Source organism: Dromaius novaehollandiae, chromosome 6 (genome assembly GCF_036370855.1).
Source record: "Dromaius novaehollandiae isolate bDroNov1 chromosome 6, bDroNov1.hap1, whole genome shotgun sequence".
Classification (NCBI taxonomy): domain Eukaryota; kingdom Metazoa; phylum Chordata; class Aves; order Casuariiformes; family Dromaiidae; genus Dromaius; species Dromaius novaehollandiae.
In genome coordinates, this window is record NC_088103.1 from 4,844,797 (window position 1) to 4,871,652 (window position 26,856).

The following is a 26,856-nucleotide window of genomic DNA, read 5'->3' on the forward strand; positions in this document are numbered from 1 at the left end:
TGTGCTTGTGAGGTCACAGCAGGCTCAGTGCCTCCTAGGCCAGTGGCAGGCTCATGGCTGCTGGCTGTGCTTGTGAGGTCACAGCAGCCTGAGTGCCTCCTAGGCCAGTGGCAGGCTCCAGGCTGCTGACTGTGCTTGTGAGGTCACAGCAGCCTGAGTGCCTCCAAGGCTAGTGGCAGGCTGCTGGCAGCTGGCTGTGCTTGTGAGGTCACAGCAGCCTGAGTGCCTCCTAGGCCAGTGGCAGGCTCATGGCTGCTGGCTGTGCTTGTGAGGTCACAGCAGCCTCATTGCCTCCTAGGCCAGTGACAGGCTCATGGCTGCTGCCTGTGCTTGTGAGGTCACAACAGCCTCAGTGCCTCATATGCTAGTGTGCAGGCCCCCCTGCTGGCTGTGCTTGTGAGGTCACAGCAGCCTCAGTGCCTCCTAAGACAGTGGCAGGCTCATGGCTGCTGGCTGTGCTTTTGAGGTGACAGCAGACTGATTGCCTCCTAGGCCAGTGGCAGGCTCCAGGCTGCTGGCTGTGCTTGTGAGGTCAAAGCAGCCTCAGTGCCCCCTAAGCCTGTGTCAGGTTCCTGGCTGCTGGCTGTGCTTGTGAGGTCACAGCAGCCTCAGAGCCTCCTAGGCCAGTGGTAGGCTCACGGCTGCTAGCTGTGCTTGTGAGGTCACAGCAGCCTCAGTGCCTCCTAGGCCAGTGGCAGGCTCATGGCCGCTGCCTGTGCTTGTGAGGTCACAACAGCCTCAGTGCCTCATATGCTAGTGTGCAGGCCCCTCTGCTGGCTGTACTTGTGAGGTCACAGCTGCCTCAGAGCGTCCTAGGCCAGTGGCAGGCTCATGGCTGCTGGCTTTGCTTGTGAGGTCACAGCAGCCTCAGTGCCACCTAGGCCAGTGGCAGGCTCATGGCTTCTGGCTATGCCTGTGAGGTCACAGCAGCCTCAGTGCCTCCTAGGCCAGTGGCAGGCTCCTGGCTGCTGGCTGTGCTTGTGAGGTCACAGCAACCTCAGTGTATCCTAGGCCAGTGTCAAGCTCATGGTTGCTGGCTGTGCTTGGGAGGTCACAGCAGCCTGAGTGCCTCCTAGGCCAGTGGCAGGCTCATGGCTCCTGGCTGTGCTCGTGACGTCACAGCAGCCTAAGTGCCTCCTCAGCTGAAGGATAGAGCATACCTGCTGGCTGTGCTTGTGAGGTCACAGCAGCCTCAGTGCCTCCTAGGCCATTGGCAGGCTCCTGGCTGCTGGCTGTGCTTGAGACGTCACAGCAGCCTCAGTGCCTCACATGTTAGTGTGCAGCCCACCCTGCTGGCTGTACTTGTGAGGTCACAGCAGCGTCTGTGCCTCCTAGGCCAGTGGCAGGCTCATGGCTGCTGCCTGTGCTTGTGAGGTCACAGCAGCCTCAGTGCCTCGTACGCCAGAGGCAGGCTCATGGCTGCTGGCTGTGCATGTGAGGTCAGAGCAGCCTCAGTGCCTCCTAGGCCAGTGGCAGGCCTATGGCTGCTGGCTGTTCTTGTGAGGTCACAGCAACCTGAGTGTCTCCTAGGCCAGTGGCAGCCTGCTGGCTGCTGGCTGTGCTTGTGAGGTCACAGCAGCCTCAGTGCCTCATATGCTAGTGTGCAGGCGCCCCTGCTGGCTGTACTTGTGAGGTCAGAGCTGCCTCAATGCGTCCTAGGCCAGTGGCAAGCTCATGGCTGCAGGCTGTGCTTGTGACACCACAGCAGCCTCAGTGCCTCCTAGGCCAGTGGCAGGCTCATGGCTGCTGCCTGTGCTTGTGAGGTCACAACAGCCTCAGTGCCTCATATGCTAGTGTGCAGGCGCCCCTGCTGGCTGTGCTTGGGAGGTCACAGCAGCCTCAGTGCCTCCTAAGACAGTGGCAGGCTCATGGCTGCTGGCTGTGCTTTTGAGGTGACAGCAGACTGAGTGCCTCCTAGGCCAGTGGCAGGCTCCAGGCTGCTGGCTGTGCTTGTGAGGTCACAGCAGCCTCAGTGCCCCCTAAGCCTGTGTCAGGTTCCTGGCTGCTGGCTGTGCTTGTGAGGTCACAGCAGCCTCAGAGCCTCCTAGGCCAGTGGTAGGCTCACGGCTGCTAGCTGTGCTTGTGAGGTCACAGCAGCCTCAGTGCCTCCTAGGCCAGTGGCAGGCTCCTGGCCGCTGCCTGTGCTTGTGAGGTCACAACAGCCTCAGTGCCTCATATGCTAGTGTGCAGGCCCCTCTGCTGGCTGTACTTGTGAGGTCACAGCTGCCTCAGAGCGTCCTAGGCCAGTGGCAGGCTCATGGCTGCTGGCTTTGCTTGTGAGGTCACAGCAGCCTCAGTGCCACCTAGGCCAGTGGCAGGCTCATGGCTTCTGGCTATTCCTGTGAGGTCACAGCAGCCTCAGTGCCTCCTAGGCCAGTGGCAGGCTCCTGGCTGCTGGCTGTGCTTGTGAGGTCACAGCAGCCTCAGTGTATCCTAGGCCAGTGGCAAGCTCATGGTTGCTGGCTGTGCTTGGGAGGTCACAGCAGCCTGAGTGCCTCCTAGGCCAGTGGCAGGCTCATGGCTGCTGGCTGTGCTCGTGACGTCACAGCAGCCTAAGTGCCTCCTCAGCTGAAGGATAGAGCATACCTGCTGGCTGTGCTTGTGAGGTCACAGCAGCCTCAGTGCCTCCTAGGCCAGTGGCAGGCTCCTGGCTGCTGGCTGTGCTTGTGAGGTCACAGCAGCATCAGTGCCTCCGCGGCTGGAGGAAAGTTCATACCTGCTGGCTGTGCTTGTGAGGTCACAGCAAGCTGAGTGCCTTCTAGGCCAGTGGCAGGCTCATGGCTGCTGCCTGTGCTTGTGAGGTCACAACAGCCTCAGTGCCTCATATGCTAGTGTGCAGGCCACCCTGCTGGCTGTGCTTGGGAGGTCACAGCAGCCTCAGTGCCTCCTCCTCCAGTGGCAGGCTCATGGCTGCTGGCTGTGCTTTTGAGGTGACAGCAGGCTGAGTGCCTCCTAGGCCAGTGGCAGGCTCCTGGCTGCTGGCTGTGCTTGTGAGGTCACAGCAACCTCAGTGCCTCCTAGGCCAGTGGCAGGCTCATGGCTGCTGGCTGTGCTTGTGAGGTCACAGCAGCCTCAGTGCCTCCTAGGCCAGTGGCAGGCTCCTGGCTGCTGGCTGTGCTTGAGACGTCACAGCAGCCTCAGTGCCTCACATGTTAGTGTGCAGCCCACCCTGCTGGCTGTACTTGTGAGGTCACAGCAGCGTCTGTGCCTCCTAGGCCAGTGGCAGGCTCATGGCTGCTGCCTGTGCTTGTGAGGTCACAGCAGCCTCAGTGCCTCGTACGCCAGAGGCAGGCTCATGGCTGCTGGCTGTGCATGTGAGGTCAGAGCAGCCTCAGTGCCTCCTAGGCCAGTGGCAGGCCTATGGCTGCTGGCTGTTCTTGTGAGGTCACAGCAACCTGAGTGTCTCCTAGGCCAGTGGCAGCCTGCTGGCTGCTGGCTGTGCTTGTGAGGTCACAGCAGCCTCAGTGCCTCCTAGGCCAGTGGCAGGCTCCTGGCTGCTGGCTGTGCTTGTGAGGTCACAGCAGCCTCTGTGCCTCCTAGGCCAGTGGCAGGCTCATGGCTGCTGGCTGTGCTTGTGAGGTCACAGCAGCCTGAGTGCCTCTGAGGCCTGTGCCAGGCCTATGGCTGCTGGCTGTGCTTGTGAGGTCACAGCAGCCTCAGTGCCTACTAGGCCAATGGCAGGCTCCTGGCTGCTGGCTGTGCTTCTGAGGTCACAGCAGCCTCAGTGCCTCCTAGGCCAGTGACAGGCTCCTGGCTGCTGCTGTGCTTGTGAGGTCACAGCAGCCTCAGTGCCTCCTCGGCCAGTAGCAGGCTCATGGCTGCTGGCTGTGCTTGTGAGGTCACAGCAGCCTCAGTGCCTCGTACGCCAGTGGAAGGCTCCTGGCTGCTGGCTGTGCTTGTGAGGTCACAGCAGGCTGAGTGCCTCCTAGCCCAGTGGCAGGCTCCTGGCTGCTGGCTGTGCTTGTGAGGTCACAGCAGCTTCAGTGCTTCCTAGGCCTGTGGCAGGCTGCTGGCTGCTGGATGTGTTCGTGAGGTCACAGCACCCTCAGTGCCTCCTTGGCCAGTGGCAGGCTCCTGCCTGCTGGCGGTGCTTGTGCGGTGTCAGCAACCTCAGTGCCTCCGAGGCCAGTGGCAGGCTCATGGCTGCTGGCTGTGCTTGTGAGGTCACAGCAGCCTCAGTGCCTCGTACGCCAGTGGCAGGCTCCTGGCTGCTGGCTGTGCTTGTGAGGTCAGAGCAGCCTCAGTGCCTCCTAGGCCAGTGGCAGGCCTATGGCTGCTGGCTGTTCTTGTGAGGTCACAGCAACCTGAGTTTCTCCTAGGCCAGTGGCAGCCTGCTGGCTCCTGGCTGTGCTTGTGAGGTCACAGCAGGCTGAATGCCTCCTTGGCCAGTGGCAGGCTCATGGCTGCTGGCTGTGCTTCTGAGGTCACAGCAGCCTCAATACCTCCGAGGCCAGTGGCAGGCTCATGGCTGCTGGCTGTGCTTGTGAGGTCACAGCAGGCTCAGTGCCTCCGAGGGCAGTGGCAGGCTCATGGTTGCTGGCTGTGCTTGTGAGGTCACAGCAGCCTCAGTGCCTCCTAGGCCAGTGACAGGCTCCTGGCTGCTGCTGTGCTTGTGAGGTCACAGCAGCCTCAGTGCCTCCTCGGCCAGTAGCAGGCTCCTGGCTGCTGGCTGTGCTTGTGAGGTCACAGCAGCCTCAGTGCCTCCTAGGCCAATGGCAGGCTCCTGGCTGCTGGCTGTGCTCGTGATGTCACAGCAGCCTAAGTGCCTCCTCAGCTGAAGGATAGAGCATACCTGCTGGCTGTGCTTGTGAGGTCACAGCAGCCTCAGTGCCTCCTAGGCCAGTGGCAGGCTGCTGGCTGCTGGCTGTGCTTGTGAGGTAACAGCAGCATCAGTGCCTCCGCGGCTGGAGGAAAGTTCATACCTGCTGGCTGTGCTTGTGAGGTCACAGCAAGCTGAGTGCCTCCTAGGCCAGTGGCAGGCTCATGGCTGCTGCCTGTGCTTGTGAGGTCACAACAGCCTCAGTGCCTCATATGCTAGTGTGCAGGCCACCTGCTGGCTGTGTTTGGGAGGTCACAGCAGCCTCAGTGCCTCCTAGCCCAGTGGCAGGCTCCTGGCTGCTGACTGTGCTTGTGAGGTCACAGCAGGCTGAGTGCCTCGTAGGGCAGTGGCAGGTTCATGGCTGCTGGCTGTGCTTGTGAGGTCACAGCAGCCTCAGGGCCTCCTAGGCCAGTGGCAGGCTGCTGGCTGCTGGCTGTGCTTGTGAGGTCACAGCAGCCTGAGTGCCTCCTAGGCCAGTGGCAGGCTCATGGCTGCTGGCTGTGCTTTTGAGGTGACAGCAGGCTGAGTGCCTCCTAGGCCAGTGGCAGGCTCCAGGCTGCTGGCTGTGCTTGTGAGGTCACAGCAGCCTCAGTGCCCCCTAAGCCTGTGTCAGGTTCCTGGCTGCTGGCTGTGCTTGTGAGGTCACAGCAGCCTCAGAGCCTCCTAGGCCAGTGGTAGGCTCACGGCTGCTAGCTGTGCTTGTGAGGTCACAGCAGCCTTAGTGCCTCCTAGGCCAGTGGCAGGCTCATGGCCGCTGCCTGTGCTTCTGAGGTCACAACAGCCTCAGTGCCTCATATGCTAGTGTGCAGGCCCCGCTGCTGGCTGTGCTTGTGAGGTCACAGCTGCCTCAGAGCGTCCTAGGCCAGTGGCAGGCTCATGGCTGCTGGCTGTGCTTGTGAGGTCACAGCAGCCTCAGTGCCACCTAGGCCAGTGGCAGGCTTATGGCTTCTGGCTATGCCTGTGAGGTCACAGCAGCCTCAGTGCCTCCTAGGCCAGTGGCAGGCTCCTGGCTGCTGGCTGTGCTTGTGTGGTCACAGCAGCCTGAGTGCCTCCTAGGCCAGTGGCAGGCTCATGGCTGCTGGCTGTGCTTGTGATGTCACAGCAGCCTAAGTGCCTCCTCAGCTGAAGGATAGAGCATACCTGCTGGCTGTGCTTGTGAGGTCACAGCAGCCTCAGTGCCTCCTAGGCCAGTGGCAGGCTGCTGGCTGCTGGCTGTGCTTGTGAGGTAACAGCAGCATCAGTGCCTCCGCGGCTGGAGGAAAGTTCATACCTGCTGGCTGTGCTTGTGAGGTCACAGCAAGCTGAGTGTCTCCTAGGCCAGTGGCAGGCTCATGGCTGCTGCCTGTGCTTGTGAGGTCACAACAGCCTCAGTGCCTCATATGCTAGTGTGCAGGCCACCCTGCTGGCTGTGCTTGGGAGGTCACAGCAGCCTCAGTGCCTCCTCGTCCAGTGGCAGGCTCATGGCTGCTGGCTGTGCTTGTGAGGTCACAGCAGCCTCAGTGCCTCCTAGGCCATTGGCAGGCTCCTGGCTGCTGGCTGTGCTTGAGACGTCACAGCAGCCTCAGTGCCTCACATGTTAGTGTGCAGCCCACCCTGCTGGCTGTACTTGTGAGGTCACAGCAGCGTCTGTGCCTCCTAGGCCAGTGGCAGGCTCATGGCTGCTGCCTGTGCTTGTGAGGTCACAGCAGCCTCAGTGCCTCGTACGCCAGAGGCAGGCTCATGGCTGCTGGCTGTGCATGTGAGGTCAGAGCAGCCTCAGTGCCTCCTAGGCCAGTGGCAGGCCTATGGCTGCTGGCTGTTCTTGTGAGGTCACAGCAACCTGAGTGTCTCCTAGGCCAGTGGCAGCCTGCTGGCTGCTGGCTGTGCTTGTGAGGTCACAGCAGCCTCAGTGCCTCATATGCTAGTGTGCAGGCGCCCCTGCTGGCTGTACTTGTGAGGTCAGAGCTGCCTCAATGCGTCCTAGGCCAGTGGCAAGCTCATGGCTGCAGGCTGTGCTTGTGACACCACAGCAGCCTCAGTGCCTCCTAGGCCAGTGGCAGGCTCATGGCTGCTGCCTGTGCTTGTGAGGTCACAACAGCCTCAGTGCCTCATATGCTAGTGTGCAGGCGCCCCTGCTGGCTGTGCTTGGGAGGTCACAGCAGCCTCAGTGCCTCCTAAGACAGTGGCAGGCTCATGGCTGCTGGCTGTGCTTTTGAGGTGACAGCAGACTGAGTGCCTCCTAGGCCAGTGGCAGGCTCCAGGCTGCTGGCTGTGCTTGTGAGGTCACAGCAGCCTCAGTGCCCCCTAAGCCTGTGTCAGGTTCCTGGCTGCTGGCTGTGCTTGTGAGGTCACAGCAGCCTCAGAGCCTCCTAGGCCAGTGGTAGGCTCACGGCTGCTAGCTGTGCTTGTGAGGTCACAGCAGCCTCAGTGCCTCCTAGGCCAGTGGCAGGCTCCTGGCCGCTGCCTGTGCTTGTGAGGTCACAACAGCCTCAGTGCCTCATATGCTAGTGTGCAGGCCCCTCTGCTGGCTGTACTTGTGAGGTCACAGCTGCCTCAGAGCGTCCTAGGCCAGTGGCAGGCTCATGGCTGCTGGCTTTGCTTGTGAGGTCACAGCAGCCTCAGTGCCACCTAGGCCAGTGGCAGGCTCATGGCTTCTGGCTATTCCTGTGAGGTCACAGCAGCCTCAGTGCCTCCTAGGCCAGTGGCAGGCTCCTGGCTGCTGGCTGTGCTTGTGAGGTCACAGCAGCCTCAGTGTATCCTAGGCCAGTGGCAAGCTCATGGTTGCTGGCTGTGCTTGGGAGGTCACAGCAGCCTGAGTGCCTCCTAGGCCAGTGGCAGGCTCATGGCTGCTGGCTGTGCTCGTGACGTCACAGCAGCCTGAGTGCCTCCTCAGCTGAAGGATAGAGCATACCTGCTGGCTGTGCTTGTGAGGTCACAGCAGCCTCAGTGCCTCCTAGGCCAGTGGCAGGCTCCTGGCTGCTGGCTGTGCTTGTGAGGTCACAGCAGCATCAGTGCCTCCGCGGCTGGAGGAAAGTTCATACCTGCTGGCTGTGCTTGTGAGGTCACAGCAAGCTGAGTGCCTTCTAGGCCAGTGGCAGGCTCATGGCTGCTGCCTGTGCTTGTGAGGTCACAACAGCCTCAGTGCCTCATATGCTAGTGTGCAGGCCACCCTGCTGGCTGTGCTTGGGAGGTCACAGCAGCCTCAGTGCCTCCTCCTCCAGTGGCAGGCTCATGGCTGCTGGCTGTGCTTTTGAGGTGACAGCAGGCTGAGTGCCTCCTAGGCCAGTGGCAGGCTCCTGGCTGCTGGCTGTGCTTGTGAGGTCACAGCAACCTCAGTGCCTCCTAGGCCAGTGGCAGGCTCATGGCTGCTGGCTGTGCTTGTGAGGTCACAGCAGCCTCAGTGCCTCCTAGGCCAGTGGCAGGCTCCTGGCTGCTGGCTGTGCTTGAGACGTCACAGCAGCCTCAGTGCCTCACATGTTAGTGTGCAGCCCACCCTGCTGGCTGTACTTGTGAGGTCACAGCAGCGTCTGTGCCTCCTAGGCCAGTGGCAGGCTCATGGCTGCTGCCTGTGCTTGTGAGGTCACAGCAGCCTCAGTGCCTCGTACGCCAGAGGCAGGCTCATGGCTGCTGGCTGTGCATGTGAGGTCAGAGCAGCCTCAGTGCCTCCTAGGCCAGTGGCAGGCCTATGGCTGCTGGCTGTTCTTGTGAGGTCACAGCAACCTGAGTGTCTCCTAGGCCAGTGGCAGCCTGCTGGCTGCTGGCTGTGCTTGTGAGGTCACAGCAGCCTCAGTGCCTCCTAGGCCAGTGGCAGGCTCCTGGCTGCTGGCTGTGCTTGTGAGGTCACAGCAGCCTCTGTGCCTCCTAGGCCAGTGGCAGGCTCATGGCTGCTGGCTGTGCTTGTGAGGTCACAGCAGCCTGAGTGCCTCTGAGGCCTGTGCCAGGCCTATGGCTGCTGGCTGTGCTTGTGAGGTCACAGCAGCCTCAGTGCCTACTAGGCCAATGGCAGGCTCCTGGCTGCTGGCTGTGCTTCTGAGGTCACAGCAGCCTCAGTGCCTCCTAGGCCAGTGACAGGCTCCTGGCTGCTGCTGTGCTTGTGAGGTCACAGCAGCCTCAGTGCCTCCTCGGCCAGTAGCAGGCTCATGGCTGCTGGCTGTGCTTGTGAGGTCACAGCAGCCTCAGTGCCTCGTACGCCAGTGGAAGGCTCCTGGCTGCTGGCTGTGCTTGTGAGGTCACAGCAGGCTGAGTGCCTCCTAGCCCAGTGGCAGGCTCCTGGCTGCTGGCTGTGCTTGTGAGGTCACAGCAGCTTCAGTGCTTCCTAGGCCTGTGGCAGGCTGCTGGCTGCTGGATGTGTTCGTGAGGTCACAGCACCCTCAGTGCCTCCTTGGCCAGTGGCAGGCTCCTGCCTGCTGGCGGTGCTTGTGCGGTGTCAGCAACCTCAGTGCCTCTGAGGCCAGTGGCAGGCTCATGGCTGCTGGCTGTGCTTGTGAGGTCACAGCAGCCTCAGTGCCTCGTACGCCAGTGGCAGGCTCCTGGCTGCTGGCTGTGCTTGTGAGGTCAGAGCAGCCTCAGTGCCTCCTAGGCCAGTGGCAGGCCTATGGCTGCTGGCTGTTCTTGTGAGGTCACAGCAACCTGAGTTTCTCCTAGGCCAGTGGCAGCCTGCTGGCTCCTGGCTGTGCTTGTGAGGTCACAGCAGGCTGAATGCCTCCTTGGCCAGTGGCAGGCTCATGGCTGCTGGCTGTGCTTCTGAGGTCACAGCAGCCTCAATACCTCCGAGGCCAGTGGCAGGCTCATGGCTGCTGGCTGTGCTTGTGAGGTCACAGCAGGCTCAGTGCCTCCGAGGGCAGTGGCAGGCTCATGGTTGCTGGCTGTGCTTGTGAGGTCACAGCAGCCTCAGTGCCTCCTAGGCCAGTGGCAGGCTCCTGGCTGCTGGCTGTGCTTCTGAGGTCACAGCAGCCTCAGTGCCTCCTAGGCCAGTGACAGGCTCCTGGCTGCTGCTGTGCTTGTGAGGTCACAGCAGCCTCAGTGCCTCCTCGGCCAGTAGCAGGCTCCTGGCTGCTGGCTGTGCTTGTGAGGTCACAGCAGCCTCAGTGCCTCCTAGGCCAATGGCAGGCTCCTGGCTGCTGGCTGTGCTCGTGATGTCACAGCAGCCTAAGTGCCTCCTCAGCTGAAGGATAGAGCATACCTGCTGGCTGTGCTTGTGAGGTCACAGCAGCCTCAGTGCCTCCTAGGCCAGTGGCAGGCTGCTGGCTGCTGGCTGTGCTTGTGAGGTAACAGCAGCATCAGTGCCTCCGCGGCTGGAGGAAAGTTCATACCTGCTGGCTGTGCTTGTGAGGTCACAGCAAGCTGAGTGCCTCCTAGGCCAGTGGCAGGCTCATGGCTGCTGCCTGTGCTTGTGAGGTCACAACAGCCTCAGTGCCTCATATGCTAGTGTGCAGGCCACCTGCTGGCTGTGCTTGGGAGGTCACAGCAGCCTCAGTGCCTCCTAGCCCAGTGGCAGGCTCCTGGCTGCTGACTGTGCTTGTGAGGTCACAGCAGGCTGAGTGCCTCGTAGGGCAGTGGCAGGTTCATGGCTGCTGGCTGTGCTTGTGAGGTCACAGCAGCCTCAGGGCCTCCTAGGCCAGTGGCAGGCTGCTGGCTGCTGGCTGTGCTTGTGAGGTCACAGCAGCCTGAGTGCCTCCTAGGCCAGTGGCAGGCTCATGGCTGCTGGCTGTGCTTTTGAGGTGACAGCAGGCTGAGTGCCTCCTAGGCCAGTGGCAGGCTCCAGGCTGCTGGCTGTGCTTGTGAGGTCACAGCAGCCTCAGTGCCCCCTAAGCCTGTGTCAGGTTCCTGGCTGCTGGCTGTGCTTGTGAGGTCACAGCAGCCTCAGAGCCTCCTAGGCCAGTGGTAGGCTCACGGCTGCTAGCTGTGCTTGTGAGGTCACAGCAGCCTTAGTGCCTCCTAGGCCAGTGGCAGGCTCATGGCCGCTGCCTGTGCTTCTGAGGTCACAACAGCCTCAGTGCCTCATATGCTAGTGTGCAGGCCCCGCTGCTGGCTGTGCTTGTGAGGTCACAGCTGCCTCAGAGCGTCCTAGGCCAGTGGCAGGCTCATGGCTGCTGGCTGTGCTTGTGAGGTCACAGCAGCCTCAGTGCCACCTAGGCCAGTGGCAGGCTTATGGCTTCTGGCTATGCCTGTGAGGTCACAGCAGCCTCAGTGCCTCCTAGGCCAGTGGCAGGCTCCTGGCTGCTGGCTGTGCTTGTGTGGTCACAGCAGCCTGAGTGCCTCCTAGGCCAGTGGCAGGCTCATGGCTGCTGGCTGTGCTTGTGATGTCACAGCAGCCTAAGTGCCTCCTCAGCTGAAGGATAGAGCATACCTGCTGGCTGTGCTTGTGAGGTCACAGCAGCCTCAGTGCCTCCTAGGCCAGTGGCAGGCTGCTGGCTGCTGGCTGTGCTTGTGAGGTAACAGCAGCATCAGTGCCTCCGCGGCTGGAGGAAAGTTCATACCTGCTGGCTGTGCTTGTGAGGTCACAGCAAGCTGAGTGTCTCCTAGGCCAGTGGCAGGCTCATGGCTGCTGCCTGTGCTTGTGAGGTCACAACAGCCTCAGTGCCTCATATGCTAGTGTGCAGGCCACCCTGCTGGCTGTGCTTGGGAGGTCACAGCAGCCTCAGTGCCTCCTCGTCCAGTGGCAGGCTCATGGCTGCTGGCTGTGCTTTTGAGGTGACAGCAGGCTGAGTGCCTCCTAGGCCAGTGGCAGGCTCCTGGCTGCTGGCTGTGCTGGTGAGGTCACAGCAGCCTCAGTGCCTACTAGGTCAGTGGCAGGCTCATGGCTGCTGGCTGTGCTTGTGAGGCCACAGCAGCCTGTGTGCCTCTTCAGCCAGTGGCAGGCTCCTGGCTGCTGGCTGTGCTTGTGGGGTCACAGCAGCCTCAGTGCCTCCTAGGCCAGTGGCAGGCGCCTGGCTTCTGCCTGTGACTGGGAGGTCACAGCAGCCTCAGTGCCTCCTAGGCCTATGCCAGGCCTATGGCTGCTACCTGTTCTTGTGAGGTCACAGCAGCCTGAGTGCTTCCAAGGCCAGGGGCAGGCTCCTGGCTGCTGGCTGTGCTTGTGAGGTCAAAGCAGGCTGAGTGCCTCCTAGGCCAGTGGCAGACTCCTGGCTGTTGGCTGTGCTTCTGAGGCCACAGCAGCCGCAGTGCCCCATACGTTGGTCTGCAGCACCCCCTGCTGGCTGTGCTTGTGAGGTCACAGCAGCCTCAGTGCCTCCTAGGCCAGTGGCAGGCTCCTGGCTGCTGGCTGTGCTTGTGAGGTCACAGCAGCCTCAGTGCGTCCTCGGCCAGTGGCAGGCTCATGGCTGGTGGCTGTGCTTGTGAGGTCAAAGCAGCCTCAGTGCCTCCTAGCCCAGTGGCAGGCTCCTGGCTGCTGACTGTGCTTGTGAGGTCACAGCAGGCTGAGTGCCTCGTAGGGCAGTGGCAGGTTCATGGCTGCTGGCTGTGCTTGTGAGGTCTCAGCAGGCTGAGTGCCTCCTAGGCCAGTGGCAGGCTCATGGCTGCTGGCTGTGCTTGTGAGGTCACAGGATCCTGAGTGCCTCCGAGGCCAGTGGCAGGCTGCTGGCTGCTGGCTGTGCTTGTGAGGTCACAGCAGCCTCAGTAACTCCTAGGTCACTGGCAGTCTCCTGGCTGCTGGCTGTGCTTCTGAGGCCACAGCTGCCTGACTGACTCCTAGGCCAGTGGCAGGCTCCTGGCTGCTGGCCGTGCTTGTCAGGTCACAGCAGCCTGAGTGCCTCCTCGTCCAGTGGCAGGCTCATGGCTGCTGGCTGTGCTTGTGAGGTCACAGCTGCCTCAGTGCCTCCTAGGCCAGTGGCAGGCTCCTGGCTGCTGGCTGTGCTTGTGAGGTCACAGCAGCCTCAGTGCCTCCTAGGCCAGTGGCAGGCTCATGGCTGCTGTCTGTGCTTGTCAGGCCACAGGAGCCGCAATGCCTCCTAGGCCAGTGGCCGACTCCTGACTGCTGGCTGTGCTTGATAGGTCACAGCGGCCTCACAGCCTCCTAGGCTAGTGGCAGGCTCCTGGCTGCTGGCTGTGCTTGTGTGGTCACAGCACCCTGAGTGCCTCCTAGGCCAACGACAGTCTCCTGGCTGCTGGCTGTGCTTGTGAGGTCACAGCTGCCTGAGCGCATTCGAGGGCAGTGACAGGCTGCTGGCTGCTGGCTTTGCTTGTGAGGTGACAGCAGCCTCAGTGCCTCTGAGGCCAGTGACAGGCTCCTGGCTGGTGGCTGTGTTTGTGAGGTCACAGCAGCCTCAGTAACTCCTAGGTCACTGGCAGTCTCCTGGCTGCTGGCTGTGTTTGTCAGGTCACAGCAGCCTGAGTGCCTCCTTGGCCAGTGGCAGGCTGCTGGCTGCTGGCTGTGCTTGTGGGGTCACAGCAGCCTGAGTGCCACCTAGGCCAGTGGCAGGCTCATAGCTACTGCCTGTGCTTGTGACGTAACAGCAGCCTGACTGCCTCCTAGGCTAGTGGCAGGCTCCTGGCTGCTGGCTGTGCTTGTGAGGTCACAGCAGCCTCAGGGCCTCCTAGGACAGTGGCAGGCTCATATCTGTTGGCTGTGTTTGTGAGGTCACCGCAGCCTCAGTGACTCCTAGGACAGTTGCAGGCTCATGGCTAATGGCTGTGCTTGTGACGTCACAGCAGCCTCAGTGCCTCCTAGGCCAGTGGCAGGCTCATGGCTGCTGGCTGTCCTTGTGAGGTCACAGCAGCCTCAGAGTCTCATACGTTAGTTTACAGCGCCCCCTGCTGGCTGTGCTTGTGAGGTCACAGCAGCCTGAGTGCCTCCTAGCCCAGTGGCAGGCCCCTGGCTGCTGGCTGAGCTTGTGAGGTCACAGCAGCCTCAGTGCCTCCTAGGCCAGTGGCTGGCTCCTGCCTGCTGGCTGTGCTTGTGAGGTCACAGCAACCCGAGTGCCTCCGAGGCCAGTGGCAGGCTCCTGGCTGCTGGCTGTGCTTGTGAGGTCAGAGCAGCCTGGGTGCCTCCTAGGCCAGCGGCAGGCTCCTGGCTGCTGCCTGTGCTTGTGAGATCACAGCAGCCTGAGTACCTCCTAGGCGAGTGACAGGCTCCTGGCTGCTGGCTGTGTTTGTGAGGTCACAGCAGCCTCAGTGCCTCCTAGGCCAGTGGCAGGCTCCTGGCTGCTGGCTGTCCTTGTGAGGTCACAGCAGCCTCAGAGTCTCATACGTTAGTGTACAGCGCCCCCTGCTGGCTCTGCTTGTGAGGTCACAGCAGCCTCAGTAACTCCTAGGCCAGTGGAAGGCTCCTGGCTGCTGGCTGTGCTTGTGAGGTCACAGCAGCCTCAGTGCCTGCTAGGCCAGTGGCAGACTCCTGACTGCTGGCTGTGCTTGTGAAGTGAAAGCAGCCTCGGTGCCTCCGAGGACAGTGTCAGGCTCATGGCTGCTGGCTGTGCTTGTGAGGTCACAGCAGCCTCTGTGCCTCCTAGGCCAGTGGCAGGCTCATGGCTGCTGGCTGTGCTTGTGACGTCACAGCATCCTGAGGGCCTCATACTTTAGTGTGCAGCACCGCGTGCTGGCTGTGCTTCTGAGGTCACAGCAGCCTCAGTGCCTCCGAGGCCAGTGGCAGCCTGCTGGCTGCTGGCTGTGCTTGTGAGGTCACAGCAGCCTGAGTGCCTCCTAGGCCAGTGGCAGGTTCATGCCTGCTGCCTGAGCTTGTGAGCTCACAGCAGCTTCAGTGCCTAATAGGCCAGTGGCAGGCTCCTGGCTGCTGGCTGTGCTTGTGAGGTCACAGCAGCCTGAGTGCCTCCTAGGCCAGTGGCAGGCTGCTGCCTGCTGGCTGAGCTTGTGACGTCACAGCAGCTTCAGTGCCTCCTAGGCCTGTGCCAGGCTCCTGGCTGCTGGCTGTGCTTGTGAGGTCACAGCAGCATCACTGCCTCCGAGGCCAGTGGCAGGCTCATGGCTGCTGGCTGTGCTTGGGAGGTCACAGCAGCCTGAGTGCCTCCTAGGCCAGTGGCAGGCTACTGGCTGCTGCCTGTGCTTGTGAGGTCACAGCAGCCGCAGTGCCTCCTAGGCCACTGGCAGGGTCCTGGCTGCTGGCTGAGCTTGTGAGGTCACAGCAGCCTGAGTGCCTCCTAGGCCAGTGGCAGGCTCCTGGCTGCTGCCTGTGCTTGTGAGGTCACAACAGCCTCAGTGCCTCCTAGGCCAGTGGCAGGCTTCTGCCTGCTGGCTGTGCTTGTGAAGTCACAGCAGCCTCAGTGCTCCCTAGGCCTCTGCCACGCTCCTGGCTGCTGGCTGTGCTTGTGAGGTCACAGCAGACACAGTGCCTCCTAGGACAGTGGTAGCCTACTGGCTGCTGGCTGTGCTTGTGACGTCACAGAAGCCTGGGTGCCTCCTAGGACAGCGGCAGGCTCATGGCTGCTGGCTGTGCTTGTCAGTTCACAGCAGCTTCAGTGCCTCCTAGGCCAGTGGCAGGCTCATGGCTGCTGGCTGTGCTTGTCAGGTCACAGCAGCCTCAGTGCCTCCTAGGCCAGTGGCAGTCTCCTGGCTGCTGGCTGTGTTTGTGAGGCCTGAGCAGCCTGAGTGCTTCATAGGACTGTGCCAGGCTCATGGCTGCTGGCTGTGCTTGTGAGGTCACAGCAGCCTCAGTGCCTCCTAGGCCAGTGGCAGGTTCATGGCTGCTGGCTGAGCTTGTGAGGTCACAGCAGCCTCAGTTCCTCCGAGGCCCGTGGCAGGCTCATGGCTGCTGGCTGTGCTTGTGAAGTCACAGCAGCCTCAGTGCCTCCTAGGTCTGTGCCAGGCTCTTGGCTGCTGGCTGTGCTTGTGAGCTCACAGCAGCCTGAGTGCCTCCTAGGCCAGTGGCAGGCTCATGGCTGCTGGCTGTGCTTGTGAAGTCACAGCAACCTGCGTGCCTCCAAGGCCAGCGGCAGGCTCTTGGCTGCTGGCTGTGTTTGTGACGTCACAGCAGCCTGAGTGCCCATTAGGCCAGTGGCAGGCTCACGGCTGCTGGCTGTGCTTGTGAGCTCAGAGCAGCCTCAGTGCCTTCTAGGCCAGTGGCAGGCTCCTGGCTGCTGCCTGTGCTTGTGAGATCACAGCAGCCTGAGTACCTCCTAGGCCAGTGACAGGCTCCTGGCTGCTGCCTGTGCTTGTGAGGTCACAGCAGCCTCAGTGCCTCCTAGGCCAGTGGCAGGCTCCTGGCTGCTGGCTGTCCTTGTGAGGTCACAGCAGCCTCAGAGTCTCATACGTTAGTGTACAGCGCCCCCTGCTCGCTCTGCTTGTGAGGTCACAGCAGCCTCAGTAACTCCTAGGCCAGTGGGAGGCTCCTGGCTACTGGCTGTGCTTGTGAGGTCACAGCAGCCTCAGTGTCTCCTAGGCCAGTGGCAGGCTCATGGCTGCTGGCTGTGCTTGTGAAGTCACAGCAGCCTGAGTGTCTCATACATTAGTGTGAAGTGGTCCCTGCTGGCTGTGCTTGTGACGTCACAGCAGCGTCAGTGCCTCCGACGCCAGTGGCAGGCTGCTGACTGTGCTTGTGAGGTCTCAGCTGCCCGAGTGCCTCCGAGGCCAGGGGCAGGCTTCTGGGTGCTGGCTGTGCTTGTGACGTCACAGCAGCCTCACTGCCTCCGAGGCCAGTGGCAGGTTCCTGGCTGCTGGCTGTGCTTGTGGGGTCACAGCAGCCTCAGTGCCTCCTAGGCCAGTGGCAGGCTCCTGGCTGCTGGCTGTGCTTGTGAGGTCACAGCAGCCTCAGTGCCTCCTAGACCAGTGGCAGGCTCATGACTGCTTGCTGTGCTTGTGAGGTCACACCAGACACAGTGCCTCCTAGGACAGTGGCAGGCTCCTGGCTGCTGGCTGTGCTTGTGACGTCACAGCAGCCTGGGTGCCTCCTAGGACAGTGGCAGGCTCATGGCTGCTGGCTGGGCTTGTCAGTTCACAGCAGCTTCAGTGCCTCCTAGGCCAGTGGCAGGCTCATGGCTGCTCTCTGTCCTTGTGAGGTCACAGCAGCCTCAGTGCCTCATACGTTAGTGTACAGCGTCCCCTGCTGGCTGTGCTTGACAGGTCACAGCAGCCTCTGTGCCTCCTAGGCCAGTGGCAGGCTCATGGCTGCTCTCTGTCCTTGTGAGGTCACAGCAGCCTGAGGGCCTCATGCATCAGTGTGCAGGACCGCGTGCTGGCTGTGCTTGTGAGGTCACAGCAGCCTCAGTTCCTCCGAGGCCGGTGGCAGCCTCCTGGCTGCTGGCTGTGCTTGTGAGGTCACAGCAGCCTCAGTGCCTCCTAGGCCAGTGGCAGCCTCATGGCTGCTGGCTGAGCTTGTGAGGTCACAGCAGCCTCAGTGCCTCCTAGGCCAGTGGCAGGCTCCTGGCTCCTGCCTGTGCTTCTGAGGCCACAGCAGCCTGAGTGCCTCCTTGGCCAGTGGCAAGCTGTTGGCTGCTGGCTGTGCCTGTGAGGTCACAGCACCCTGAGTGCCTCCTAGGCCAGTGGCAGGCTCATTGTTGGTGGCTGTGCTTGTGAGGTCACAGCAGCCCGAGTGCCTCCTAGGCCAGTGGCAGGCTCCTGACTGCTGGCTGTGCTTGTGAGGTCGCAGCAGCCTCAGTGCCTCCTAGGCCAGTGGCAGGCTAATGGCTGCTGCCTGTGTTTGTGAGGTCACAGCAGCCTCAGTGCCTCCTAGGCCAGTGGCAGTCTCCTGGCTGCTGGCTGTGTTTGTGGGGTCACAGCAGCCTGACTGCCTCCTAGGCCAGTGGCAGGATCATGGCTGCTGGCTGTGCTTGTGAGGTCACAGCAGCCTCAGTGCCTCCTAGGTCAGTGGCAGGCTACTGGCTGCTGGCTGTGCTTCTGACGTCACAGCAGCCTCAGTGCCTCCTAAGCCAGTGGCAGGCTCATGGCTGCTGTCTGTCCTTGTGAGGTCACAGCAGCCTCAGTGCCTCAAACGTTAGTGTGCAACACCGCGTGCTGGCTGTGCTTGTGAGGTCACAGCAGCCTCAGTGCCTCCTAGGCCGGTGGCAGCCTCCGTGCTGCTGGCTGTCCTTGTCAGGTCACAGCAGCCTCACTGCCTCCTAGGCCAGTGGCAGGCACCTGGCTGTTGGCTGTGTTTGTGAGGCCTCAGCAGCCTGAGTGCTTCATAGGCCTGTGCCAGGCTCATGGCTGCTGGCTGTGCTTGTGACGTCACAGCAGCCTCATTGCCCCCTAGCCCTGTGCCAGGCTCTTGGCTGCTGGCTGTGCTTGTGAGGTCACAGCAGCCTCAGTGCCTCCTAGGCCAGTGGCAGGCTCATGGCTGCTGGCTGAGCTTGTGAGGTCACAGCAGCCTCAGTTCCTCCGAGGCCAGTGGCAGGCTCATGGCTGCTGGCTGTGCTTGTGAAGTCACAGCAGCCTTAGTGCCCCCTAGGTCTGTGCCAGGCTCTTGGCTGCTGGCTGTGCTTGTGAGGTCACAGCAGCCTGAGTGCCTCCTAGGCCAGTGGCAGGCTCTTGGCTGCTGGCTGTGCTTGTGAGGTCACAGCAGTCCGAGTGCCTCCTAGGCCAGTGGCAGACTCCGGACTGCTGGCTGTGCTTGTGAGGTCGCAGCAGCCTCAGTGCCTGCTAGGCCAGTGGCAGGCTCCTGGCTGCTGCCTGTGTTTGTGAGGTCACAGCAGCCTCAGTGCCTCCGAGGCCAGTGGCAGGCTTCTGCCTGCTGGCTGAGCTTGTGACGTCACAGCAGCTTCAGTGCCTCCTAGGCCAGTGGAAGGCTCCTGGCTGCTGGCTGTGCTTGTGAGGTCACAGCAGCCTCAGTGCCCCCTAGGCCTCTGCCATGCTCCTGGCTGCTGGCTGTGGTTGTGAGGTCATAGCAGCCTCAGTGCCTCCTAGGTCAGTGGCAGGCTACTGGCTGCTGCTGTGCTTGTGAGGTCACAGCAGCCTCAGTGCCTCCTAAGCCAGTGGCAGGCTCATGGCTGCTGTCTGTCCTTGTGAGGTCACAGCAGCCTCAGTGCCTCATACGTTAGTGTACAGCGCCGCCTGCTGGCTGTGCTTGTGAGGTCACAGCAGCCTCAGTGCCTCCTAGGCCAGTGGCAGGCTCATGGCTGCTGGCTGTGCTTGTGACGTCACAGCAGCCTGAGGGCCTCATACGTTAGTGTGCGGCACCGCGTGCTGGCTGTGCTTGTGAGGTCACAGCAGCTTCAGTGCCTTCTAGGCCAGTGGCAGGCTCATGGCTGCTGGCTGTGCTTGTCAGGTCACAGCAGCATCACTGCCTCCTAGGCCAGTGGCTGGCACCTGGCTGTTGGCTGTGTTTGTGAGGCCTCAGCAGCCTGAGTGCTTCATAGGCCTGTGGCAGGCTCATGGCTGCTGCCTGTGCTTGTGACGTCACAGCAGCCTCATTGCCCCCTAGCCCTGTGCCAGGCTCTTGGCTGCTGGCTGTGCTTGTGAGGTCACAGCAGCCTGAGTGCCTCCTAGGACAGTGGCAGGCTCATGGCTGCTGGCTGAGCTTGTGAGGTCACAGCAGCCTCAGTTCCTCCGAGGCCAGTGGCAGGCTCATGGCTGCTGGCTGTGCTTGTGAAGTCACAGCAGCCTTAGTGCCCCCTAGGTCTGTGCCAGGCTCTTGGCTGCTGGCTGTGCTTGTGCGGTCACAGCAGCCTGAGGGCCTCCTGGCCAGTGGCAGGCTCTTGGCTGCTGGTTGTGCTTGTGAGGTCACAGCAGCCTGAGTGCGTCCTAGGCCAGTGACAGGCTCCTGGCTGCTGGCTGAGCTTGTGACGTCACAGCAGCTTCAGTGCCTCCTAGGCCAGTGGAAGGCTCCTGGCTGCTGGCTGTGCTTGTGAGGTCACAGCAGCATCACTGCCTCCGAGGCCAGTGGCAGGCTCCTGCCTGCTGGCTGTGCTTGTGACGTCACAGCAGCCTGAGTTCCTCTGAGGCCTGTGCCAGGCTCCTGACTGCTGGCTGTGTTTGTGACGTCACAGCAGCCTGGGTGCCTGCTAGGCCTGTGCCAGGCTCATGGCTGCTGGCTGTGCTTGTCAGTTCACAGCAGCTTCAGTGCCTCCTAAGCCAGTGGCAGGCTCATGGCTGCTGTCTGTGCTTGGGAGGTCACAGCAGCCTCAGTGCCTCATACGTTAGTGTACAGCGCCGCCTGCTGGCTGTGCTTGTGAGGTCACAGCAGCCTCAGTGCCTCCGACGCCAGTGGCAGGCTCATGGCTGCTGGCTGTGCTTGTGACGTCACAGCAGCCTGAGGGCCTCATACGTTAGTGTGCAGCACCGCGTGCTGGCTGTGCTTGTGAGGTCACAGCAGCCTCAGTTCCTCCTAGGCCGGTGGCAGCCTCCTTGCTGCTGGCTGTGCTTCTGAGGTCACAGCAGCTTCAGTGCCTCCTAGGCCAGTGGCAGGCTACTGGCTGCTGGCTGTGCTTGTGAGGTCACAGCAGCCTCAGTGCCTCCTAGGCCAGTGGCAGGCTACTGGCTGCTGCCTGTGCTTGTGACGTCACAGCAGCCTGAGTGCCTCCTAGGCCAGTGGCAGGCTCCTGGCTGCTGCCTGTGCTTGTGAGGTCACAGCACCCTGAGTGCCTCCGAGGCCTGTGCCAGACTCCTGGCTGCTGGCTGTGCTTGTGAGGTCACAGCAGCCTGACTGCCTCCTAGGCCAGTGGCAGGCTCTTGGCTGCTGGCTGTGCTTGTGAGGTCACAGCAGCCTGAGTGCGTCCTAGGCCAGTGGCAGGCTCCTGCCTCTGGCTGAGCTTGTGACGTCACAGCAGCTTCAGTGCCTCCTAGGCCAGTGGAAGGCTCCTGGCTGCTGGCTGTGCTTGTGAGGTCACAGCAGCATCACTGCCTCCGAGGCCAGTGGCAGGCTCCTGGCTGCTGGCTGTGCTTGTGGGGTCACAGCAGCCTCAGTGCCTCCGAGGCCAGTGTCAGGCTCCTGGCTGCTGCCTGTGCTTGTGAGGTCACAGCACCCTGAGTGCCTCCGAGGCCTGTGCCAGGCTCCTGGCTGCTGGCTGTGCTTGTGAGGTCACAGCAGCCTGAGTGCCTCCTAGGCCAGTGGCAGGCTGCTGCCTGCTGGCTGAGCTTGTGACGTCACAGCAGCTTCAGTGCCTCCTAGGCCAGTGGAAGTCTCCTGGCTGCTGGCTGTGCTTGTGAGGTCACAGCAGCATCACTGCCTCCGAGGCCAGTGGCAGGCTCCTGGCTGCTGGCTGTGCTTGTGAGGTCACAGCAGGCTCAGTGCCTCTGAGGCCTGTGCCAGGCTCCTGGCTGCTGGCTGTGCTTGTGAGGTCACAGCAGCCTCAGTGCGTCCTAGGCCAGTGCCAGGCTCCTGCCTGCTGGCTGTGCTTGTGACGTCACAGCAGCCTGGGTGCCTCCTAGGCCAGTGGCAGGCTCATGGCTGCTGGCTGTGCTTGTCAGTTCACAGCAGCTTCAGTGCCTCCTAAGCCAGTGGCAGGCTCCTGGCTGCTGTCTGTCCTTGTGAGGTCACAGCAGCCTCAGTGCCTCATACGTTAGTGTACAGCGCCGCCTGCTGGCTGTGCTTCTGAGGTCACAGCAGCCTCAGTGCCTCCTAGGCCAGTGGCAGGCTCATGGCTGCTGCCTGTGCTTGTGAGGTCACAGCAGCCTGAGTGCCTCCTAGGCCAGTGGCAGGCTCCTGGCTGCTGTCTGTCCTTGTGAGGTCACAGCAGCCTCAGTGCCTCATACGTTAGTGTACAGCGCCCCCTGCTGGCTGTGCTTGTGAGGTCACAGCAGCCTCAGAGCCTCCTAGGCCAGTGGAAGGCTCCTGGCTGCTGGCTGTGCTTGTGAGGTCACAGCAGCCTCAGTGCCTCCTAGGCCAGTGGCAGGCTACTGGCTGCTGCCTGTACTTGTGACGTCACAGCAGCCTGAGTGCCTCCTAGGCCAGTGGCAGGCTCCTGGCTGCTGCCTGTGCTTGTGAGGTCACAGCACCCTGAGTGCCTCCGAGGCCTGTGCCAGACTCCTGGCTGCTGGCTGTGCTTGTGAGGTCACAGCAGCCTGAGTGCCTCCTAGGCCAGTGGCAGGCTCTTGGCTGCTGGCTGTGCTTGTGAGGTCACAGCAGCCTGAGTGCGTCCTAGGCCAGTGACAGGCTCCTGGCTGCTGGCTGAGCTTTTGACGTCACAGCAGCTTCAGTGCCTCCTAGGCCAGTGGAAGGCTCCTGGCTGCTGGCTGTGCTTGTGAGGTCACAGCAGCATCACTGCCTCCGAGGCCAGTGGCAGGCTCCTGGCTGCTGGCTGTGCTTGTGAGGTCACAGCAGCCTGAGTGCCTCTGAGGCCTGTGCCAGGCTCCTGGCTGCTGGCTGTGCTTGTCAGGTCACAGCACCCTGAGTGCCTCCTAGGCCAGTGCCAGGCTCCTGCCTGCTGGCTGTGCTTGTGACGTCACAGCAGCCTGAGTGCCTCCTAGGCCAGTGGCAGGCTCATGGCTGCTGGCTGTGCTTGTCAGTTCACAGCAGCTTCAGTGCCTCCTAAGCCAGTGGCAGGCTCATGGCTGCTGTCTGTCCTTGTGAGGTCACAGCAGCCTCAGTGCCTCATACGTTAGTGTACAGCGCCGCCTGCTGGCTGTGCTTCTGAGGTCACAGCAGCCTCAGTGCCTCCTAGGCCAGTGGCAGGCTCATGGCTGCTGGCTGTGCTTGTGACGTCACAGCAGCCTGAGGGCCTCATACGTTAGTGTGCAGCACCGCGTGCTGGCTGTGCTTGTGAGGTCACAGCAGCCTCAGTTCCACCTAGGCCGGTGGCAGCCTCCTTTCTGCTGGCTGTGCTTCTGAGGTCACAGCAGCTTCAGTGCCTCCTAGGCCAGTGGCAGGCTCCTGGCTGCTGGCTGAGCTTGTGAGGTCACAGCAGCATCACTGCCTCCGAGGCCAGTGGCAGGCTCATGGCTGCTGACTGTGCTTGGGAGGTCACAGCAGCCTCAGTGCCTCCTAGGCCAGTGGCAGGCTACTGGCTGCTGGCTGTGCTTGTGAAGTCACAGCAGCCTGAGTGCCTCCTACGTTAGTGTACAGCGCCCCCTGCTGGCTGTGCTTGTGAGGTCACAGCAGCCTCAGTAACTCCTAGGCCAGTGGCAGGCTCCTGGCTGCTGCCTGTGCTTGTGAGGTCACAGCACCCTGAGTGCCTCCGAGGCCTGTGCCAGACTCCTGGCTGCTGGCTGTGCTTGTGAGGTCACAGCAGCCTGAGTGCCTCCTAGGCCAGTGGCAGGCTCTTGGCTGCTGGCTGTGCTTGTGAGGTCACAGCAGCCTGAGTGCGTCCTAGGCCAATGACAGGCTCCTGGCTGCTGGCTGAGCTTGTGACGTCACAGCAGCTTCAATGCCTCCTAGGCCAGTGGAAGGCTCCTGGCTGCTGGCTGTGCTTGTGAGGTCACAGCAGGCTGAGTGCCTCTGAGGCCTGTGCCAGGCTCCTGGCTGCTGGCTGTGCTTGTGAGGTCACAGCAGCCTGAGGGCCTCCTAGGCCAGTGGCAGGCTCTTGGCTGCTGGTTGTGCTTGTGAGGTCACAGCAGCCTGAGTGCGTCCTAGGCCAGTGACAGGCTCCTGGCTGCTGGCTGAGCTTGTGACGTCACAGCAGCTTCAGTGCCTCCTAGGCCAGTGGAAGGCTCCTGGCTGCTGGCTGTGCTTGTGAGGTCACAGCAGCATCACTGCCTCCGAGGCCAGTGGCAGGCTCCTGCCTGCTGGCTGTGCTTGTGACGTCACAGCAGCCTGAGTTCCTCTGAGGCCTGTGCCAGGCTCCTGACTGCTGGCTGTGTTTGTGACGTCACAGCAGCCTGGGTGCCTGCTAGGCCTGTGCCAGGCTCATGGCTGCTGGCTGTGCTTGTCAGTTCACAGCAGCTTCAGTGCCTCCTAAGCCAGTGGCAGGCTCATGGCTGCTGTCTGTGCTTGGGAGGTCACAGCAGCCTCAGTGCCTCATACGTTAGTGTACAGCGCCGCCTGCTGGCTGTGCTTGTGAGGTCACAGCAGCCTCAGTGCCTCCGACGCCAGTGGCAGGCTCATGGCTGCTGGCTGTGCTTGTGACGTCACAGCAGCCTGAGGGCCTCATACGTTAGTGTGCAGCACCGCGTGCTGGCTGTGCTTGTGAGGTCACAGCAGCCTCAGTTCCTCCTAGGCCGGTGGCAGCCTCCTTGCTGCTGGCTGTGCTTCTGAGGTCACAGCAGCTTCAGTGCCTCCTAGGCCAGTGGCAGGCTACTGGCTGCTGGCTGTGCTTGTGAGGTCACAGCAGCCTCAGTGCCTCCTAGGCCAGTGGCAGGCTACTGGCTGCTGCCTGTGCTTGTGACGTCACAGCAGCCTGAGTGCCTCCTAGGCCAGTGGCAGGCTCCTGGCTGCTGCCTGTGCTTGTGAGGTCACAGCACCCTGAGTGCCTCCGAGGCCTGTGCCAGACTCCTGGCTGCTGGCTGTGCTTGTGAGGTCACAGCAGCCTGACTGCCTCCTAGGCCAGTGGCAGGCTCTTGGCTGCTGGCTGTGCTTGTGAGGTCACAGCAGCCTGAGTGCGTCCTAGGCCAGTGGCAGGCTCCTGCCTCTGGCTGAGCTTGTGACGTCACAGCAGCTTCAGTGCCTCCTAGGCCAGTGGAAGGCTCCTGGCTGCTGGCTGTGCTTGTGAGGTCACAGCAGCATCACTGCCTCCGAGGCCAGTGGCAGGCTCCTGGCTGCTGGCTGTGCTTGTGGGGTCACAGCAGCCTCAGTGCCTCCGAGGCCAGTGTCAGGCTCCTGGCTGCTGCCTGTGCTTGTGAGGTCACAGCACCCTGAGTGCCTCCGAGGCCTGTGCCAGGCTCCTGGCTGCTGGCTGTGCTTGTGAGGTCACAGCAGCCTGAGTGCCTCCTAGGCCAGTGGCAGGCTGCTGCCTGCTGGCTGAGCTTGTGACGTCACAGCAGCTTCAGTGCCTCCTAGGCCAGTGGAAGTCTCCTGGCTGCTGGCTGTGCTTGTGAGGTCACAGCAGCATCACTGCCTCCGAGGCCAGTGGCAGGCTCCTGGCTGCTGGCTGTGCTTGTGAGGTCACAGCAGGCTCAGTGCCTCTGAGGCCTGTGCCAGGCTCCTGGCTGCTGGCTGTGCTTGTGAGGTCACAGCAGCCTCAGTGCGTCCTAGGCCAGTGCCAGGCTCCTGCCTGCTGGCTGTGCTTGTGACGTCACAGCAGCCTGGGTGCCTCCTAGGCCAGTGGCAGGCTCATGGCTGCTGGCTGTGCTTGTCAGTTCACAGCAGCTTCAGTGCCTCCTAAGCCAGTGGCAGGCTCCTGGCTGCTGTCTGTCCTTGTGAGGTCACAGCAGCCTCAGTGCCTCATACGTTAGTGTACAGCGCCGCCTGCTGGCTGTGCTTCTGAGGTCACAGCAGCCTCAGTGCCTCCTAGGCCAGTGGCAGGCTACTGGCTGCTGGCTGTGTTTGTGAAGTCACAGCAGCCTGAGTGCCTCCTAGGCCAGTGGCAGGCTCCTGGCTGCTGTCTGTCCTTGTGAGGTCACAGCAGCCTCAGTGCCTCATACGTTAGTGTACAGCGCCCCCTGCTGGCTGTGCTTGTGAGGTCACAGCAGCCTCAGAGCCTCCTAGGCCAGTGGAAGGCTCCTGGCTGCTGGCTGTGCTTGTGAGGTCACAGCAGCCTCAGTGCCTCCTAGGCCAGTGGCAGGCTACTGGCTGCTGCCTGTACTTGTGACGTCACAGCAGCCTGAGTGCCTCCTAGGCCAGTGGCAGGCTCCTGGCTGCTGCCTGTGCTTGTGAGGTCACAGCACCCTGAGTGCCTCCGAGGCCTGTGCCAGACTCCTGGCTGCTGGCTGTGCTTGTGAGGTCACAGCAGCCTGAGTGCCTCCTAGGCCAGTGGCAGGCTCTTGGCTGCTGGCTGTGCTTGTGAGGTCACAGCAGCCTGAGTGCGTCCTAGGCCAGTGACAGGCTCCTGGCTGCTGGCTGAGCTTTTGACGTCACAGCAGCTTCAGTGCCTCCTAGGCCAGTGGAAGGCTCCTGGCTGCTGGCTGTGCTTGTGAGGTCACAGCAGCATCACTGCCTCCGAGGCCAGTGGCAGGCTCCTGGCTGCTGGCTGTGCTTGTGAGGTCACAGCAGCCTGAGTGCCTCTGAGGCCTGTGCCAGGCTCCTGGCTGCTGGCTGTGCTTGTCAGGTCACAGCACCCTGAGTGCCTCCTAGGCCAGTGCCAGGCTCCTGCCTGCTGGCTGTGCTTCTGAGGTCACAGCAGCTTCAGTGCCTCCTAGGCCAGTGGCAGGCTCCTGGCTGCTGGCTGAGCTTGTGAGGTCACAGCAGCATCACTGCCTCCGAGGCCAGTGGCAGGCTCATGGCTGCTGACTGTGCTTGGGAGGTCACAGCAGCCTCAGTGCCTCCTAGGCCAGTGGCAGGCTACTGGCTGCTGGCTGTGCTTGTGAAGTCACAGCAGCCTGAGTGCCTCCTACGTTAGTGTACAGCGCCCCCTGCTGGCTGTGCTTGTGAGGTCACAGCAGCCTCAGTAACTCCTAGGCCAGTGGCAGGCTCCTGGCTGCTGCCTGTGCTTGTGAGGTCACAGCACCCTGAGTGCCTCCGAGGCCTGTGCCAGACTCCTGGCTGCTGGCTGTGCTTGTGAGGTCACAGCAGCCTGAGTGCCTCCTAGGCCAGTGGCAGGCTCTTGGCTGCTGGCTGTGCTTGTGAGGTCACAGCAGCCTGAGTGCGTCCTAGGCCAATGACAGGCTCCTGGCTGCTGGCTGAGCTTGTGACGTCACAGCAGCTTCAATGCCTCCTAGGCCAGTGGAAGGCTCCTGGCTGCTGGCTGTGCTTGTGAGGTCACAGCAGGCTGAGTGCCTCTGAGGCCTGTGCCAGGCTCCTGGCTGCTGGCTGTGCTTGTGAGGTCACAGCACCCTGAGTGCCCCCTAGGCCAGTGGCAGGCTCCTGCCTGCTGGCTGTGTTTGTGACGTCACAGCAGCCTGGGTGCCTCCTAGGCCAGTGGCAGGCTCATGGCTGCTGGCTGTGCTTGTCAGTTCACAGCAGCTTCAGTGCCTCCTAAGCCAGTGGCAGGCTCATGGCTGCTGTCTGTCCTTGTCTGGTCACAGCAGCCTCAGTGCCTCATACGTTAGTGTACAGCGCCGCCTGCTGGCTGTGCTTGTGAGGTCACAGCACCCTCAGTGCCTCCTAGGCCAGTGGCAGGCTCATGGCTGCTGGCTGTGCTTGTGACGTCACAGCAGCATCACTGCCTCCGAGGCCAGTGGCAGGCTCATGGCTGCTGACTGTGCTT